A 12,203-nucleotide genomic window follows, 5' to 3' on the forward strand; every position below is an offset into this window, starting at 1 on the left:
GTTAGGAAACTTCCTCATGGCTGAAAGGTAGGAGGACCTGGGGGAGCTCTGTTTCTCTTCTGTGAAGGAAGGTTGCAGTCATGTGATCTCTAGCTAGACCTCTCTCCTAGTCCCCTGCTACAATACTGTTAGCAAAGACTGACCATCTGAGTGTTCCTGTTCTCCGCATTGTCAAATGTGATTACAGGAAGTTGCCTCTATGAGTTCCTCCATGTTCTCATCCAGAGACAGCTGTTGTTGGAGTCACTCTTCAGCTTTGATCACCTACTTTGAAAACTAGGCTTTGTGAACCTCCTTCAAAATCAGCAGCCACGGGGACTGAGAGAACATGGCGGACAGACAACAGCAACTACTGAACGCTCTCTAAAGACTCGGCTCAGAGGCCAGGAATGATGCGGACTAAGGAGATACGAACCAGTAGAGATATGCTCTGCTGACTCAGGAACAAACTGGGCTGAGAGAATCCAACTTGGAATACAGTCCTGGCGCTAAAATAGGAACAGAAAAATCTCGGTGTGGAGGCTCGACTTCGCGCCATTGGAAACCGCGGTTTGGATCTCCCGCCGCCCGGCGGCCGGCGCCTCCACAGCGGCTCAGCAAGGAGAGACGCGACCGCCGAGCTCTGGGAACGGGAGTAGTTCCCGCGCCATCGGAAACCGCGGTCTGGATTTCCCGCCGCCCGGCGGCCAGCGGCTCGGCAAGGAGAGACGCGACCGCCGAGCTCTGGGAACGGGAGTCTCCGAACGGAGTCGGAAACGCGACGGACAGGGAGGAAGGCTGACTGGTGGCGAGGTGAGCGAGGAACTGACTCCCTACCGCAGTTTGACTCCAGCGGAGGTTTTTCTGGGCGCGGGCAGTCCTGTAAGAGCAGGGCGCGGTGGCAACTGCAGCCGCACACTTCCCTCTCGGACGGGATTGGTGAAAGGTGCCTGGCCGGAGGGACGCTGCTCGCGGACTCCCTAGGCTGGCCTAACCCAGATCCCAGAGCCTGACGGTGGCCCGGAGGAGCGACCGACTCCTGCGTAGGCTGCCTCCTCCGCAACTCCCTGGGGCGCAGCGGTGAGCGGGAACAACTAACCAGCGCAATTTGATCAAGCTGTGGCTGACAGGCAGGGAAGCCGGGCCTCCTGTGTAAGATTACATTTTATAAGGAACAGAAAATATGGGGAAGGGAAGCAACAAAAAAGGTTCCTCGACCCCCAATCCTGAGAATCAGGCAATTGTGGACACTGCACCAATATACATTAAGCGCCATTTAGAGAGCCTCATAGACCAATTCAGGAATGAAGTTATCAATGACCTGAAGCTAGAAGTATGCAGAATAGTTAGAGAAATGCTAAGCACCACCCAGGAAAAAGCAGATGGTGGAATGGAAGAACAGAAAAAGAGGGGAGAATTGCTTGATGGAGGAAACAGAGAAAGCATTGAGTATGTGAAGCAGGTGCAAAGAGACTATCAAGAAATTAAGAAGTCTATCCAAGACTGGCATAACAGCTTGAAAGAAACTAAGGACAGACTATCTGAATTGGAGGGCAGACTTGAAACATGGGAGAATGAAATGAAAAACTTCTTAAAAATAACAAAGAAACACACAGCAATAATACAAAGACAAGAAGATGATAAGAGGAGCCATAACTTAAGGATCAAGAACATAAAAGAAGAAGTAGGGACACAAACAAGTGAACTACAAAAGCTACTCACAGAAATAATACAGGAGAATTTTCCTAATTTAGCAAAAGGTAAAGATACTCAAATGTATGAGGCATACAGGACCCCAGCTACCTACAACCCTAACAGAGAAACACCCAGGCATATAATAATAAAAATTCCAGAAATTCAATACAAGAACAGAATATTAAAAGCTGTAAGAGACAAGAAACAGATCACTTACAAGGGAAGACCCATCAGAATTACAGCAGATTTCTCTTCACAAACCATCAAATCACGAAGAGCATGGGGAGAAATAATTCAAGCTTTGAAAGATAATAATCTACAGCCAAGATTGAGATATCCTGCACAACTGTCCCTGGAAATTGATGGAAAAACGAGGTGCTTCCAGGATAAAGAGGAACTGGGGGAATTTGCAACCACCAATTCAACCCTACAGAAAGTATTGCAGGATATTCTAAAAAAAGAAAAATACAAAGAACCCAGAAATAGGGGCGGGGAGGCCACAACGAATGGAGCAGAGAACAAAATGAAGAAGACAAACTGACAGCTACTGACAGAAAAAGAGCTCAACAGAAATGAGACAGAAGATTGGATGATAGGAACAGCTTTTTTTGGAGAAAATGACATCTTAATAGGTAATGCTGATTTAGTACCATCTTGTTTTGAAGTCTCATCTAGCTTTTGTTCTTCTGTCTCCAAGGGTCTAAACAGGTTGTATCTTATTGGATTTTGTTATGTACGATAGTATAAGAAAAAACCTTTTAAAGACAAGGAGATTATACAGAGACCATTGTTCATTTTCTGTTAGTCGATTCTAAATACTCTATAATGCTGTCATTCTCTTAAATGGATTTACATTGTTTTGATATACTTAATGCTACAGTATATGAAGTTGTACTCAAGGACTTCAGGGAGGGAGTCAATATGGTAACTATTTTTGGGTCAGGATTAGCTGGTGGTGAAACACTATTCTGCTTAAATGGTTATGTTTTGATCTGCCCTGTTTCGCTGTTATGCCCTCCTTTTTCTCAATCTCCACTCCATTATTTACTTTTTTATTTTTATCCATTTAATTAAAGGGAAAAATATAGCAGGATATAATATAGTAACCCACTTTGACTTTCTATTATCTCGATTTGAAGCCCTGCATTACTCTCACCATCTTGTTTTTGACTGAGGTTCCTATATTCTGTTTTGCTGGATAGTATCAGGTTCGAAAGTTTAGGCATCAGCTGAGAAGATAATGAGATTCATTATAACGCCCATTCTCGTTGACTTTTATCTACTTTTGAAGACCTACAATATCTCCAATGTTTTGGTTTTTGTCGGTTTTATTCTTTACGGTTTTGTTCAATTGTATTACAACTAATGATATAGGCAATTCTATTAGAAATAGTGGGAGGCATTATGGTAACCATTGTTGATCACTTTGTATTATGTTTTTATATTATCTATTATGTCCACCCTTTTGACTTGACCGATTCTGTTCTGTTATGTCACATTTGATTTTACTCTCTTCCCAAAAAAAGCAACAAGAACCGTGGGAGCAATGAAACCCAAAATGTGTAATAGTCACTGTACAAAAGAGAGGAAAAGAAAGTGCTCTAAACTAAATAACTGCATGTATATTTAAATGTATAAGATAGAAAATGATAGCACAGAGTTTTATTGGATCATTGAACAGAACTGTTTGCAGTATCATTGTTGGAATGTCCACTCTACAAGCTTTAATTTTGTGACTTAAACAATTATTTCTAAGATGGCAATATGTAATTCATTAACTAGTGATTTCCTACTGCACATTTTATTATTCTGTAAATCTGTATAACTTGTACCCCTTCACTGTTTTTTTTTCTTTCTTTTCTTTTCTCCTTAAATAAAAATTAAAAAAAAAAAATCAGCAGCTACAGAAGATTCTACGTGGTATATTTTAGATTCTTGCTGACTTTTCTCATTTATTGTGGTTTGGGGTTACTATGTCTCATACTTCATCAGTAATGGAATTTGCCTATCAATTTCTCATTTTTGCTGCTATTTTAAGGAGATTTCTGAGGGAAAAAGAGAACATATATTTCTTTTTTCTCCTGTCTCAAAGAGAGAAGTTGATCATGTTCTTGTCTCTCCGCTTTGCCTGTACTCAGCCTAAGGCCATCCAGTATAGCTTATGTGACTATGAACGTGCTCTGTACACATGCTGTCCAATACAAATAGCTGGAAGCTATGTGTGACCACCAAACATTTGGTATGACACTAGTGTGGCTGAGGCACTGACTTTCAATTTTATTTTTTATATAAATGATTCAATTTTCTAAACTGTTCTTTCAATCTTCTTAGAGATACATGTATTTAGAAGCTGGAGCCTTAGATTTTGTTTGTTTTTCTCCTGCCTATCACATCTCTTCCCTGAGGCAAAGAACATTGCCCCAGCTGCTTGGAGGAAAAAGGGAAAGTATGAGGGAGAATAGAGAACAGGAGCTAACACCTTGAAATCTTATCTCCCACTGCTTCCTGTTCAATTTTCTTCCTTAGATGGGCTGGAGGACAAGGCTCAATGGGAAGCCTCGGACAGCCTCTGTGGGTACCAATGTCCAACCCCCTGAGCCTCAGCCAACACCTTTGATGCTAAAGGCAAATACTAGTGCCAGTCTTTAGAATGTCTAATCATTGAGAAAGGCACCAGCTCAAAGCTGAGATGCTAAGTGTAAAGGGGCACCATCACAAGAGGGAGACAAGATGGGAAGTCAAGTATGACTTTATTCCCAGGCATTATTCCCACGTCCTTTCTTGCTTTTCACTTTGACTGCTGCTTATTCCTCTGGTCATGAAAATCACTCTTTCAGGGAAGCCTTCGTTGGTGACTCTTTTTTGATTTAGGTCAGTTGCATTTAGAAAGTGGGTTACATATTCACCCCAAGAAGTTCCTAATATTTTAGAGTTAGAGCCCAGATGGAAGCACTTCTGGGTCTCCTCTAGGAACTCAGGATAGGCCTGAAAGTGGTGCCCCCACTCCTTATCCTTAAAACATGTGTGTGGATGTTGTGTGTCATTTTAGGGGCCTTAAGTGAGAGATTCTGGTTTCAAAGTGATCGTCTAAAAGCGTAACATGAAACTTCCTATTTCTGCCCCATGCTATACGCTATTTCTTACCTTTAAATATGAAAATCTTGCTGTCATGTATCAGTAAAACACTAAGCATTCTAGGTGATTGGAAACTGGACTCTCTAGTCCTAATTTGGCAAATAGATAAATATTTTTAGCAAAATATTTGATTAGTAGAGAACAAGGAACATTTCTTTATGGACCACCAAACTGAAAAATAACCCTATTCATTTGTTAAGACACTACCTTTTCTCCTTTGGTAAAAAATGTGGGTGGTTCTTTATTATGCCATCTTGTATTTCTAGAAAACACCTACATGTTTAAAAGGCATCCTATCTCTGTGAGTTCTATGAATAAAAATAGTTATCTATTTGCTAAATTAGGACTAGAGAGTCTGAGTCCAGTTTTCCAATCACCTATTTTGCTATTACGTGGAGCTAGGGCTGAGTAAGGATAGACAGAACCAGAAGCAAGGTAGGGGAGAAAGGAGCAAATGAGAGAGTAAGGTAGATTTAGAGCAGAGTGAAAGAAAGTCACTAAGGCCAATTTTCTCAGTGCAAGAGAGTTTATAAAAGCAATTTGTCCTTTTAAAAAATTGCTTGGTTATGCTACATCAGATAAGTAGTAGGGTAATGTCTAAGGCATTCCGTCTTGTTGCTTACAATGATCATAGAATTGTTCATTGACAAAAATGACTCACTGAACAGATAATATGACTTCTTGGAGTTTCTTCACATATCTGAAATAGTTATTCATTAGCAACTATGTGAAAGGTCAAACGTTACACCCTAGTTGGAGTTAACGCAGGGTTTATCAGGAGGAAAAACACTGTTAGAAAAGATAGCAGGGATAATAGGCCATTTTCAAATGACCTGTGTCAAAATAAGCTTATTTTTTCTCCCTAGACTCAATTTAATTTTGAATATATATATGCACCAAAATGTCTTAGACTTTGGTATGAATGATTCATATTAACTTACTCGTAACAGATCCATAATATTATCCCAAAGGTCAATATGATCAACCTAAAATGGCAACATTTTCAGCTACTTCCAGTGGACCGTGACACAGAGGAAAGCACGACCAGCAGGGGCACCTGTTTACCGATGGATCTTGGTCTGAGATGTCTCGCAGATGACTAATGTGAATTAGTCATGTAATTCTTCTGAAGTAGTCTGAGCAAAATGAAATTTAGGTGAAGTTATTATGCAGGCTTAAAACCTTCTGAGGATTTAGGCCTGAGGCTAAGAAAAAAAAGTGGACCTTATTTGTATTTAACCAACAAACGAAATTAATTAATTCCTTAAAAAGCTTCAAAACTGTCATGCTCAACTATTCTTGCTCAGAAGTGTGGAGGCTATTTTATTCGTGAATCACAGTATTCGGTGAACATGGAACTCTCTAAGCATGTACTTGTATATTTCTTGAATCCTAAATTGTGGACAATGCTGTCTTACTGACATGTTAATGATATTATGTCCACAACAATGGTAAGTTTCTATTTTTGTTCCCAGAAAGGATTTAGGGAGACTCATAAAGTGGGATTGAAAAATATGGTGAATGTTTAGGTTTTTTGTCTTTTATTATTACTAATAAAAGACATGTTACCATTAATCTCCTTCAAAATACTGCACCTCCTTTTGAACACACTTTCTTTTCTTCAAAGTCACTTTCTTGTCACTTTCTGAAACACTTCTTGAAATCCTCTTTAATGTCATTAGTTGTGTTGTTGTGGCTGCTTCATTGTCCTGAACTGATTTAAAATGTTTACTTACATGTTCATTTTGGTTTTGGTAAGAGCTAGAAATCATTAAGTGTTCGATCTAGTGTACTACACACCACAATGTTTTTATGTGCCTGATTTTTCATCGAATGGCATTCAGCAGCAGCATTCACCATAATTTTGATCACACCTTGTAAAGACACAAAAGACTTGCAGAAGTGCTTCAGAAAGTGCCAAGACGGATGGAAGAAATGTGTCAGCAGGGGAGATTTTTAAAGAGAATTTATAGCAATGTGCCTTTTACTGTAATACATATAAAAATTCCAATATTTTGATCATCCTGTGTATCTTTTGCATTTTGAATTCAGAAAGAGTGTCTTATTTCCCAGCAGACTGTTTTCTGTTTGCTTGTTTGTTTTTCTCTCTAAATATCAGATTTCTTTCAAAAGAAAATAAAGCTTTTTGTTTGGCAGAGGTAATTCTTCACACTGGAGAGCTCACACCGTGCTACAAAGGGACCTGGGCAGGATAGCAAAGGTGGGTATTTAGGTCAGGCCTAGATCCTCAAGATAAGGTCATCCCTGGATTTGGGAGAGGCAGAGCTCTCTGAAGACAAAATAGCATATGACTGAATGCAGGGCAGAAGATGCCTTTGTGGCAAAACTGCGGCAGAAAGGATAAGACAGGGGGACAACGCCTTCCTTGTTTAATGATTTACTTGGGGGTGTCCTACTTACCCTCATCTAAAGTCAGACAAATAAAGCCATGTGCAAAGAGCTTCTCGTTGACTTTTATCTACTTTTGAAGACCTACAATGTCTCCAATGTTTTGGTTTTGTCGGTTTTGTTCTTTACTGTTTTGTTCAATTTTATTATAACTGATGATATAGGCAATTCTATTAGAGATAGCAGGAGGCATTATAGTAACCATTGTTGATCACCTTGTATTATGTTTTTACATTATCTATTATGTCCACCCTTTTGATTTGACCAGCTCTGTTCTGTTATGTCACATTTGGTTTTACTCTCTTCCAAAAAAGTAATAAGAACCGTGGGAGCAATAAAACCCAAAATGTGTAATAGTCATTGTACAAAAGAGAGGAAAAGAAAGTGCTCTAAACTATATAACTGCATGTATATTTAAGTGTATAAGATAGAAAATGATATCACTGAGTTTTATTGGATCATTGAACAGAACTGCTTGCAGTATCATTGTCGGAATGTCCACTTTACAAGCTTTAATTTTGTGACTTGAACAATTATTTCTAAGATGACAATATGTAATCCATTAACTAGTGATTTCCTACTGTTTACTTTTTTCTGTAAATCTGTATAACTTGTACCCTTTCTCTGCTTTTTTTTTCTCCTTAAATAAAATTTAAAAAAAAAGCTTACAGCTCTTTTCTTTGCCAAATATCCACACCTAGGGGAGAATCATGAAGCATTTTGTAACATTTTGCTGTTTTTTTCAAAAGCAGCTTTGCACTTTTTAACTTTCCTATCTCAAAATATAATCTTCTCCAGTTCTCACTGCAAGTTTAAGGATGGCACCGGTGACTAGAAGGATTGTTCACCTTTGCTGAGGTTTCATTTAGAAAACTTCCTTCATGCTTTGTTTTCCTAGAGTGACTATTAGCCAGCTTAATCCGTCACAAGACAGAAATCTGCAGCATCACTTGTGTTAAAGTAGCAAAGTTATGGACGCATAGTTCAAGAGGAATTTCTCTTTTTCCCCAATTTTTATTCTGTATAAGTACCTGGTTACAGTACATAAGATTGCATTCTTCATTAGGACTTGGCATGTGTATTTATTTCTCTAGTTAACAGATTATCTCTTACTGTTCTACATAAATTTCAGCATTAGCAGAGTTGCTAGCTATTAGGATCAGACACTGATCTGTCAGGTTTAGATGGGTGTAATGTAAGCTATGCGGAGCTATAAACCAACTCTCCTGCCTTGGAAAGCAGAGTTGAGGGGAAAAGATAGGTTCACAGGTTTCTCACATGCCACACCACTGACTTACTTTCTTTTAGAGTATGCAAAACACACACACACACACACACACACACACACACACACGTTTTATGTGACAAAAGGATGTTCAAAATTCTAGCTGTTGAGTGTTTAATTGTCAGAATGGCATGATAGTTAGGTAATTTGACTATATTTCTTAAGCCAAGAGAAGAACGATGTCCTGGTTCTTTGAATGAATTTTCTAGACAGAAATGGCAGGATGGAAAGCACAGAAGCAGAGGACAGAAGCAGAGCAAGATATTACTTACATTTTTTGGATGGACTCCTTGTATTTTCTATCTTCCTGAAAATGGCATTTTGAATCTCTCAAGGGTTTTCACACCCATGAGGTATTTTATGTGCAGATGTGCAGGGCGTGCAAATCTCAACATGGCTCCTCATTGCATGCTCAGCCACTCAGAGGTGGCAGCTTCCCCGCTTGCAACACGAGTATCTTCCCTTTCCTGTGACTTCTGATCACTGTACCTAAACCTAGTACAATAATCAGTATCAGGAATTCATATTGACTTAATTCAATTACTCTTCTTTAGATCTCATTTAAATTTGCTCTAGGTCTCAGTAGTATCTTCTTTTAGGATGGAGTCCAGCATGACACTTTACAAGTAGTTTTTGAATGTGACTTTTGAAAAGAACCACCTACCTTTTTAAAGCCAAAATGGAACTTAAGAGTTTAATGATGTCATGGTTACAATATGAACTCAACAAAAGTCTTCAGTCCTGCTGACTGACAATTCAAATAACTATTTTGATGTACTTATTTTGGCCAGAATAGAAAGCAAAAGGTCAGAATTTCTCCAGGCACATTTGCTTCTCACTCATTTTGAATGAGAAGTATTGTTATAGGCACAGAAGCATTTTATGAGGCTAGCACTTCCTTGGTCTGCAGGGTGAAGTTCACCATTCCATCTTGCTCAAATCTAAGAAAATCACTGCTGCTAGGTGACTGATGGAGCACAGGAAGAGAATAAAAGGCAGGAGCCCCACATCCTAATTAGAACCATGTGTTTATCAATTAGCATATACCAGAGGAAGTGCAAAAACTTTAGCCCGAATTAGTCAGCACAATAATCTTGTCAAACATCCCAAATCTCTGCAGAGTAAAATCTAAACTCTTTTGCACGGCATACTGCTGTTTTTGTGTAGACTTTGTTAAAGTTCCTCTCTGTCCAATAGAACAACCAACAGAAGCCTTTACTTTTGCATTTATTTGTCATCCCATGCACAGGCTGACTGTGCCTATAATTCTATTTCTTTGCTAGCGTGCAACCTCCTAATTTCTTTCCTTGAAAGTTATTCACCTTTCAAAATTCAGACTAGACAGCACTTTTTCTGGGATAACTTTTCTCTATCCTTCGAGTTATGCTGTTTGCAAATGAGGTCTCTTGCCTCATTTGCTGGGTTGGTGGATGACCAGAAAAGTGGGCTAAGCTTTTCAAGTATTCAGATCCTAGTGTTAGGTAAAGTCGATTTGGTCTGCATTAGTATTCTACTGAGTAAATAATTTTGGTTAGTATTATCTCACTACTTTTCAGTTAAGTGCTTTAGTAAGTTGAATGTTTAAGCCATTTTGTCCCCAAAATTTTTTTCTGATGTCTAGAAATCATCTTTCTTTTTGCTATAAATCTTCTCTTTTTAGCATCATTCCAAGTGTTATCTGAAATAACCAAATTACCAACAAAATAGCTCCCATACTGCCACCTCCTTTTCAACCTGGATACATTCTTCTGTCCTACTTCTTCTACCCTTTGGTGAGTGTTGAGAATGAGAGTTCATTACTATTTCAATTCTTTTATCCAAGGAAGAGCTTATATTAAAACCTCTAAATTACTTCTTATTAAGAGGTGATAATTTTGCAAATATGACATCAAAACAAAATTGTGCAAACCTTTCCATAGCAATAATTGTCATCAATGAAGTTCTTAGTGTGGACTGAGTGATTTCCTTTACATTTCTTTTTCAAGTACATATTAAGCATATTCTAGATGCTAAGCAATGTTTTAAGTGCTAGAGACTTTAAATGTCACACATTAACTCATACAATTAGTATCATATGATTCTTACAATAGTCCTTCACGACAGATCTATTTTTATTATTTTATAAGACACAGAAGCATAGAGATGAATTCTCTCATTTATGGTCTTATGGTTGATATGTTTTAAACTGAGCAGACTGTCCAAGACTGTCTTACTCTATAGTTACTGTGCTGTTTTCTAGTCTATGTGCCTCCTTAGCATGACTTTGTGGAGAAACTCTGGATTCATGATCAGAAAACCTTGGGGGAAAATCCTTGCTCCATAACTGGCTACAGGGATGACTTGATGTATTACTGTACTGCACCAGACCTTGGCTTCCTTTCTGGGTAATAACAAGAATGATTGATAGTGTTACTGGGAAGATAAAATAGAATATTATAGAGAAAAAACCTTAGCACAGTTCCTGATAAAAAATAAGTGTCCAGTACCTACTGACTTCATCTGAATGACAAGTCCAGAAAACTACCATTGTTTTGTTCTATGCTTAAAAATCCTTTTAAGAATTTAATAAAGACAATAGTTCCCAGTATTTGTGTGAAGAATCAAATTTCTCAGGTTGACCTCTCCTCTGATAATTTATTTCCTGAGTAAGCCTGGATGTTCTACAGGAAGAATGAGTAAGGGAATTCAGAAGAAGAGCAGAAGGAGGCAAAATGATTAGCAGAGACCAGTACAATGTCCGGGTGTCTTCTAAATACGAACTACATATCTTTAAAATGGTTTAAGGGTGACCTAGAGTTGCTGGGAGCCAAGTGGATGCCCACCCTACTTCCCCGCTGAGAAGCCTTCCTCCATTATGAGATGGTGATTGGGGCTCCAATGTGGTGGTCTCCATGCCACAGAGTCTGTGCCTTGGACCACCCACCACAGATGTGTGTGTGTTATTTCGTTGCCACTATTGCTGCCCTCACTGTTGCTGGCAACCCCAGAAGCCTTGTACAAGAGTGAAACATTGTTCTGAGGGTCAGGGTGGTAATGTGAGTAACAGGTTGTTACTACGTGGATCCAGGTTCTTATTTTCTGAGAAATGAAAGGATTAGAGGAGAGGAACTCACAGATGTCTTCTGGTTCTCCAGTTCCGGGCACCTTCTCTCATCTCATCTTCCTGCCTCTTTTGCATCCATTCTCCAAAAGCATTGGTAGTTTGGCATTCCACTGAAAGCAGTATTTTCCTAAGAACTGATACTGAATGTTGGAGGCAGCTCATTCTGCTACCCTTGGATCAAGGGGACCGAACAGCTTGTCAGAGACAGATGCCCTCACCTCTGGGTCACAGAGGGTACTTTTAAAAATGTTATCTACTTTTCAATTTATTTTTTCAGTATAGGAGATTAACTCCAGAATTTTGTATACGGTGAGTAAGTGCTCTACCATCTTGCTAAGTTACCTGTAGTTTGTTAGCTTCTGCCTCAGCTTCCTGTGTAGCTCAGGATAGGTAATTTTTTTCTTCCAAAAGATGTTTATCTGTTGGTGGATTTTCAGGATTTAATTAGTCACAAAGAGTTCTTTTTTAGGGGAAAATTCTAAAGTATCATTGGACACTGGGTGTCTATTAAGCTCTAAATAGATAAATGATTATTTAACTTAATGACAATGGGCTATTTTTCTATAACATTTAATTATTCCATTTCATTTTTAAAAA

The sequence above is a fragment of the Cavia porcellus genome, unplaced genomic scaffold (genome assembly GCF_034190915.1).
Source record: "Cavia porcellus strain 051 isolate PalLab524CR breed Dunkin Hartley unplaced genomic scaffold, mCavPor4.1 scaffold_29, whole genome shotgun sequence".
NCBI classification, from domain to species: Eukaryota; Metazoa; Chordata; class Mammalia; order Rodentia; family Caviidae; genus Cavia; species Cavia porcellus.